This window comes from Rattus norvegicus, chromosome 14, assembly GCF_036323735.1.
Source record: "Rattus norvegicus strain BN/NHsdMcwi chromosome 14, GRCr8, whole genome shotgun sequence".
Taxonomy (NCBI): domain Eukaryota; kingdom Metazoa; phylum Chordata; class Mammalia; order Rodentia; family Muridae; genus Rattus; species Rattus norvegicus.
Window position 1 is genome coordinate 9,184,739 of NC_086032.1, and position 8,380 is coordinate 9,193,118.

An 8,380-nucleotide genomic window follows, 5' to 3' on the forward strand; every position below is an offset into this window, starting at 1 on the left:
CGTGAGCAGAGCCTCGCGTGCTTAAAAAAAAAAAAAAAAAAAAAAAAAAAAACAGCCATGAAAACCGAATCCCCCTACTTCAAGGCTGGGCCTGATGGTACACACCTTTAATTCCAGTATTTACTAGGGAAGCAGAGGCAGGAGGATCTCTGTGAGTTCTTTGAGGCCAGCCAGGGAGACACGGGGAGACCCTGTCTTAAAACAATAATAACAAAAATCAACGCTGTTTATAGCTAGGTCTCACTTCCACCAAGGGGATGCGGTTCCTTCTACTGTTTTATTCCCGTGTGACTTTCTGATTACTCTCCTGCCTCAGTTTCCTTGTCTGTACAATGAAGTTAATAACTGAACACAAAGATGAATAAGGGGGGCGGGGAGAACGACCACACCTAAAGTATGGAGAAGAGTTTTATTGTAGATGTGAGAGAGAAAGCAGGCAGAGGGAAACTTTCAGACTGAACATGGCCAGAAGACTAAACCGGAGAAGAGAAGGGGAGGGTGGGCAAGAAAGGAGCTACCAACCAAGAGACCGGGTCCAAAGAGTCAAGGGAACAGAAAAGGCAAAATGGCTGAGTTATATAGGGATCAGGCTGGAGGATTGGAAGCGGAAGCCCCGCCCCGGAATGGGTTTGGAGTGGGGGTTGGGGTAAGAAGTGCTGGGAGGAGCCACGGCTAGATTGAGGGATGCTGGGAGAGCTGGCGGGTGTCAGCTTTATATGTTTATAGGCACCTCAGTTAGCAATAACAGCATCTGCCTCGCTTATATAAGAGCCAAGCCAGTTATACAATCCTTTTGCCGAGTAAGTGGTATCCGTAAGCCTTAGCTTTATTAGAGTCTCTCTCGACGACGTCGCTGTGTTCTACAGTGGGCGTGAGGAAGAGGCCATCTTCCCAGTGAGACTGACCTTCTGGCAAGAGCTGGGACAATTCTCCAGGGGGCCGAGTCTGCCTTGTTCTTAGGAATCATTCCAGAAGGCTGGCTTTGAGCCTATTTTCTAGCTCCCTGAGCAACTTTGAAAGTAACTAATTACCTCGATAAAAAGACCCTAGCCGGGCTCGGTGGGTAGGAGCATTTGCTATGCAGACGTAAAGGACCTGAGTTCAAATCCCTGGGACCCATTGAAAAAAGCCAAATGTGAAGGAACCCACTTGTTATTTCTGAAGAGCTTGCTGGCTTGTCACCCTGAGACAATACAGTGAAAAGGGGTAGGGCAGGACACTTGATGTCCTCTACACACACACACACACAGAGTCTCCCTAAGACACATGAGTTGTGCTTGGCTCCTACAAATATATCCTTAGCACCCTGCCTGTGTCCCTGTCTCAGTCACTGATACAGGGAAGAGTCACTGTAACCAAGACAACTTAGGAAGGAAAGCATTTACCTGGGGGCTTGCTTACAGCTTTAGAAGGTGACTCTATGCCCACTGTGGCAGTCAGGCAGGCATGGTGCTGGGACCATAGCTGGAGACAGAGAGGCAGACAGGGAGAGACAGAGAGACTGGGCTTGGTGTAGGCACTTGAAAGCCCAGTCTGGCTTCAGCTCTCCATTCGAGGCAGTGTTTTTTCATTGTTGGCCCAGTGAATCTACAGGAGGAGACTTAGGTAGAAGTCCATAAGAGCAGGCATCTTATAAACAACCATCGTTTCCCAGAGCCCTAGAACCTGAGGTTGAGATCTTGGTCCCCACCTTCAGTGCCTGGCGAGGGTGAGCTCTCTGCTTCAGGGGCCCCAGTTCTCTAGGGTTTTGTTCTGGGTCTTAAGGGTGCTTCTATAAGAAGACTGATTTCGTCTGTGAAGACTCTGCCTCTGTGTCCTGTGCATGCCTTTCAAAGCTGCTGTCCCCAGATGCCTTCACTCTGGACTCGAGCATTTAGTTTAAGGTAACGGTATTCTCTGTTTGCTGACACACGCTTTCAATGCCAGAGCCTGTCCTGTACCGCCAAATTACACAGTCTGTCATAGGCTTATCAAATGCCTGAGCTCCTGGGCATGATGGGATTGATAAAACTCCACTGAAAACTCAAAGTTCCTGAGATGACCAAGAGGACAGTGTAATACAGTGGTTATCTCTAAGCGTGTGCAGTGTAGCATTTTTTTAAAAGATGTATTTATTTATTCTATATAAGTAGCAGTCTTCAGACACACCAGAAGAAAGCATCAGATCCCATTAGAGATGGTTGCTGGGATTTGAACTCTGGACCTCTGGAAGAGTAGTCAGTGCTCTTAACCACTGAGCCATCTCTCCAGACCCTCTTTACTTCATTTTATGCGTTCTTAGTTTGTCCTGTGTGAGAGTTTTTGTCTGTGTATATGTATTTCTTTTCGTGTGTGTGTGTGTGTGTGTGTACCATATGTTACAAGAGGCCAGAAGAGGTCGTTGATCCCCTGGAAACAGAGAGACAGGTGGTTGAGATCTCCCTAATGTGGGCGCTGAGAACTGAACTCAGACCCTCTGCCAAAGCAGCCTTGAAGTGCTCCTAACCAGGGACCAATCTCTCCAGCCACCCCTACCAAGGCCTTTACGTCATTCATTGCCACAGCTGTTTTGGTTGTAATTAGTGAGAGCTAAGCAGTGTAACGGGGGATAAAGCAGAGGCTTTGCAGTGATCCCAGAGTCACTCGTAGTTCCGACCAGCAGGGCTCACCAGGCCTGGACCAAGGAAGCAGAACGCTGTGAGGAACTCGCTGAGTTGTCTCTCTGCTATGCCCCAGGCTTGATGTACCTTTGCTGAGCATGTCTGCAGAGGGGGTCCTCAGCCACTATAGATACAATGCTGGGGTGTGGGGGGCTCCTCAGCAGTGACTCCAGCATCCGGCATACGCATAGCAACAGGAGCTCATAGAGCAAATATACCACCCCAGAATCACTTCTGTATAAATGTGTGGGGGAAGGGTGGCGGATACAGCTTTGGGAGGTACGAGACAAGGTAGGCACTGAGGCATGAAGGTAAGAATACTTCAGGGAACAAGGGCTTTGTCAGTTTAAAGAACTCTCTTTTCGTGCAAGTATAGCTAGTACACTGAGCAGTCTCCCAGCCCTCCCATTTTCTCACAAGACTTTGCCATGTGATGGCTGTGTCCGCATATAAGAACATTGTGGCCTTCACATTTAAAACAGATACTCTTGTATCCCCAATGTAGCCCCCTGAAATAGCTCAAGGCTGAAGCTCCGTGGCTTTAGAGTCTTCCTTATCCAAAAATACCATCTGGTGAGTCTGAGAAGTTATCGGAGTAAGTACAAGGATAATAATGAGAAAAATAAAAATAGAACTCTGGAAGTGGTCCAACGGCCAAGTCGTGCTCGGGATGCAATTAGGCAGTTGGAGCGGGGCATCCATTTACCCGAGCCACTGGGGCACCATTGAAGAGATCCTTACGCCAGTAAATGAGGGTAAATGAGCCTCTAGTGACTGGGAAACTTGAGGCTGTTTTCAAAAGTTCTGATTTGCACCCAGGGAGTACCGGGAAGAATCTGGGTGGAATAAATAACCAGATAAATAATTCAAGAGCAGAGGCTGGGTCAAGATGGAAGCCGGAAGTGAGATAGCAGGTGCTGGCGGACGTGCGTTTCAAAGGGTATGTATGTCGCAGGAAGGTGATCACAGCCCATTGATCGGCTTTGACACCGGGGTGTCGCAAGGGCAGGGGTGCGCATGGATTCACTTATATATTCCGACCCGAAGCCAGGGCCGAGCTGAGGACGGAGACCCGCGCCATGAGAAGCATGAGGCCCAGAGGCGAGTAGCGGGGTCCCTCCTGGAGCCCCTGCATCACACCCGCTTTCCTCGGCACTCAACGCCGTCCCCTGAGGAGCTTACAGTGTCAAGAACTTCTCTGTGTCTTCGTGGGTCGTCCATTTGTTATTTTCACTTTAGGAGTTAGTACTTGGGGCACAGTGAGGAGCCTCGGTGGATAAAAGCACTGGCTACCCAATCCGAGTTTGAGCCTCCATTAAGAGGCAGAGAATGCAGTACCGGAAGTTGTCCTCCGACCTCCACTCATGTGGCGTGGTAGCCCACGCTCACACACAGATCACGCACCACACTAATAAATAAAATTGAACGGTAAATGATGTCAACATTTTAAAGAGTTTTTAGTTAAGTAAGTAAGTCCCCTTGGCTATTTCCAGATAGACTAATACATTCTCCATATTTGATTGCTTCACCATTACTATGTAAACAAACACGACGTTCCCAGGTTCTTGGATATCTTAAAACCTAACAAACCATTAACATGTCAACTGAAAAATACCAGTTGTTGCCTGGCAGTGGTGGTGCACACCCTTAATCCCAGCCCTCAAGCTGACGAGCAGGCGACTCTCTGAGTTCAAGGCCAGCCTGGTCTACAGAGTGAGTTCCAGGACAGCCGGGGCTACACAGAGAGGCCCTGTCTCAAAAAAGCAAAAGAAAACGAAAGCAAAAATGAGCTGTCACTTGCTCAAGAGCTCAGATAATCTGGATATTACTCTGATAGGCCAAGTTATTTTAAGCATATCAAAAATGGACAGTTCAGGAGCTAGAGAGGTGCCTTGACAGTTAAGAGCACTGGTCCAAATTCTCAGCACCCCAACGTAGCTCGTAACTTCTGTGTCCCATGGGGGTCCAATGCCCTCTTCTGGTCCCTGCAGGCATGAGGCATGCATGTGGTGCATAGACAGACTTGCAGGCAAATGCTCATTCACATAAAATAAAAATAAGCAGACCTTTAGAAAATCTACTGCTTCGTTAGCCTGAAATGTTTGTGTCTGGATGTGGTTTTCCTCAATGACGCTACCTTTAATGTCTTCTAAGAGTATGAAATTTACCCCAAGGATGAGAAAACATGTTCTCCCTTCTCCAGAGGCTAATGCTCTGATGGTTGAGGGTCCAAGAAGCACCCAGAGAGTCTTGAGGTCCCTAATGGGTCCTCAGGAGCAGCCTCTAGAACGGCTCCGCTCTCAGCCTCAGCCTAAGTAGTTCTCTCTTTTAACTACAACAACCTTTAGAGTTTGGGGTGTTTCGCTTTGTAGGTGCTGAGGAGTGAATCCAAAGCATTTTACCGGCTCAGCGAGTGCTTTCCTACTGAGCTACGCTACCTCTATGTGGCTGGAAAAGAACAGCTCTGTGTCCCAGTTGCAGGAGAGCCTGCTCACTTATAGGGCTAACCTGTCCATCAGGTAAGTTACGCCTGATGCGTGCGATGCCTGGGAGGTTGGAGGGGAAAGCTCAACCCAGTCGTATAGTAGTAAGGATGAATACCAAATTCATAGGTTTTTGTTTTGTTTTGTTTTTGAGGAATTGTCTCCTGTGGCCTGAACGGCTTCCAAGTCACTGAGTAGCTGAGGACGACCTTGAACTTCTGGTCCTCGTGCGTCCACCTAAGATCACAGGTGTGCACTCCCAGGAATTGTTGAATGCAGGGTCTGAGATGGAATCTAGGAATTCTCGTGCATGCAAGGCAAATTCCACCAACTAAGTTCCGTCCCCAGCCCTCAGCTGGGAAGGTATCATTTATATAGCAGTGCAGTGGTGAACTGTGACCTCTAATGGTGAACTATGACCTCCAATGCTTTTCATGGTGGGGCTGGGAAAGTCAACTGTGTCACTGATCCCCTAGCACACATCCCAGAGCCTAAGTCTTTTTTTTTTAAGATTTTAAAAACCTTTTTATTGGAGTGTGTGTGTGTGTGTGTGTGTGCGTGTATATGTATGTGTGTATGTGTGTGTATGTGTGTGCATGTGTGTGTATGTGTGTGCATGTGTGTATGTGTGTATGTGTGTGCGTGTATGTGTGTTGTGTGCATGTGTGTGTGTGTGTGTGTGTGAACTTCACGTCATGTACCGCAGTCCCACTCATTATCCCTCTCCTCATACCTGCCCTCCACTCTTGCAGACTCCCCTAGAACAGAGGAAAAAAAAATCTCATGGAAGCTGTGGTATGTCACAGCGTGTCCCACAGTATTCCATTTTGTCCACACGTTTTGCTTGCAGATATTCATTTTGATGACTCATTGGTCTGGCATGAGGCCTCTTAGAGCCTGAGTCTTATGAGAACCTACCTTGGCCTTCCTTTTCTTTATTTCCCTCCACCTCTCTTTCCTCTTCCTCATTTCTTTTTCTTTTATAGTTCTGGAGATGGAACTCAGGGATTTAGGCTAGGCTAGCCCTCTAGCGCTGAGCTACAACCCCAGTCTAGTTTATGGAGACAAGGTCTCATTAGGCAGCTCAGAATGGCCTTGAGGAGCTCTTGCTTTAGCCTCTAGAACATTAGCGTCATCGGCAAGTGCCAGCACCCATCGCTGGGACCCAATTCTTAAGTCAGCTCACAGGGCCCTGACAGACACCTAGAATGGGTCACCAAGCCCATATAGTTTGCACTTTCTTGTCTCTTTTTACACATCTGAATTCACAGAATTTAGGGGTCTTTTTTCTCTCTTGAAGGATGTATAATCCTTTCACACATTAAAATGCTGTCCAATGAGCAAAAAAATTGAATAGTCATGCATTCTATAAAGGAACCATTCAGATGGTAAATAAGTGCATAGAAACCATCATTAGTCAGCAGCGAGATGGGGATTAGGACTGTAGTGAGGTAGGCTCACACGCCCGCCACCAGAATACCTAAAATGTTTTAAACTAACAAAACACAAAATGGTAATGCTTTAAAAAATTGTTTTGGACCAACTCAAAATTTGTCCTGCCTACAAGATGTGCAGGGATAAAGATAGAACAGAGACCGAGGGGTCAGCCAACCAGTGATTGCCCCAATTTGAGACCCATCCCGTGGGAGAGAGCCAACCCCTGACACTATTAATGATTTTCTGCTAATGCCTGCAGACAGAGCCCGGCATAACTGTATCCTGAGAGGCTTCAAACGGCAGCAGAGGGAGGCAGATGCAGAGACCCACAGCCAAACAGTAGGTTGGACACAGGGAGTCCTGTGGAAGAGTCCAGGAATAGGGTTGAGTGAGGGATCAAGGACACCAAGAGAAGATCTGCAGGGTCAACTAACTTGGGCCCGTGGGGGCCCACAGAGACTGAACCACAGACCAAAGGGGATATAGGGGCTGGACCTAGGCCCCTGACACATTTGTAGTAAATGTGCAGCTTGGTCTTCTTCATGTGGGTCCCCAAACAAATGGAACACGGGGGCTGCCTTGGACTCTGTTGCCTGCCATTGGATTCCCTTCCCTACTTGGACTGCCTGGTTGGGCCTCAGCAGCAGAGGATGTGCCTAGTCCTGCTGGAACTAGATGTCCCAGGATGGGATGAAACCCAAGGGGGGCTTCCCCTTGTCCTCAGAGACAGGGAGAGAGTAATGGGGGAGAGATTTGTAAGGGCAGGACCGGGAGGAAGGGGAAGTCGTGATTGGGACGTAAAATGGATATAAAAAAATAAATTATTGAAAACAAGTGTTTTGGCGCTGGTTGTATCCATGCAATGCCTTTAATCCCAGCACTGAGGGCGCAGAGACGAGTGGAATCCAGGGGTTAAGTAGGGAAACCCTGTCTCAAACCATCAACAAGAAAACATTGTTTTGGCAGTTTCACAGCAATTCTTTGCCCATCAGTAACTCCTATTTACTCCAGAGGAAACGTGACAGTGGTGTAGCCTCGCTGGAGAAAGCGATCGCTGTGGTTGGGCTTCAGTGGTCTACAGCTCCGTCCCACTTCCGCCTTGCTCTCGCTGTTTCCTGTGTGTGGCTCGGGTCTTCTCGCTCAGCTTCCTGTTCCCAGGCCTCCTGTGGCCCTGCCTTTCCCCCACCCTTATGGATCTCGAGCCCTCTGGAACCGCAAACTAAAATGAACTCTGATAAATTGCTGTTGGTCATGGTGATTTATCACGGCAACGGAAGCACAACCGATAGGAGTCTGAACAAATTGTTTGCTGTTCTCCTGTAGGTGTGCTTCATATCTGCTTAAGTCTCGGGTGCCCGTGAGATAGTTGGGGACCACCATAGACCAGGGATGGATAAAGTTCTAGGCTTTGATCCATAACGTGTTGTTACCCACTCAAAAGCAACAGTGTGGTTCGTCCTTATCCTGCCTTGTCTTTTGACTCATCTATGAAATGTTCTCTTCCCGGCACTGCTACCTTGACGCAGGGTTGCACTGTGATGTCTCCAGGAATAAACCAGCCTTTATAACCATAACCTAGCAAGCTGAGGTGGTCTTTTATCCCAGCACTGGGGAGGCAGAGGCAGGTGGATCTATGTCAGCCAAACTGGTCGTGAGTTCCAGGACACCCAGCGATGCCTAGTTTGGGCTCTGTTTGAAAAACAAACAAAGAAAATTCTGAATGAAATACTCCTGACCAGACTCCAGCCCACGCCGACAACCCTAGAAAGGGCCTGATGATTCCTCCACTTGCCGGCTAAATAGTGCTTGGCCGACACTGCT

At 48.2% G+C, this 8,380-nt stretch overlaps 1 long non-coding RNA gene across 1 annotated transcript; it reads left to right on the plus strand.

Moving 5' to 3' along the window:
* Window positions 1–2,104: 2,104 nt before the first annotated feature.
* Window positions 2,105–7,393, plus strand: LOC108352710 (uncharacterized). The gene is made up of 4 exons (XR_001841070.3): window positions 2,105–3,579; window positions 5,012–5,158; window positions 5,277–5,371; window positions 6,819–7,393. It is a non-coding gene; the product is annotated as an uncharacterized LOC108352710 (long non-coding RNA).
* The last annotated feature ends 987 nt before the right edge of the window (window positions 7,394–8,380 follow it).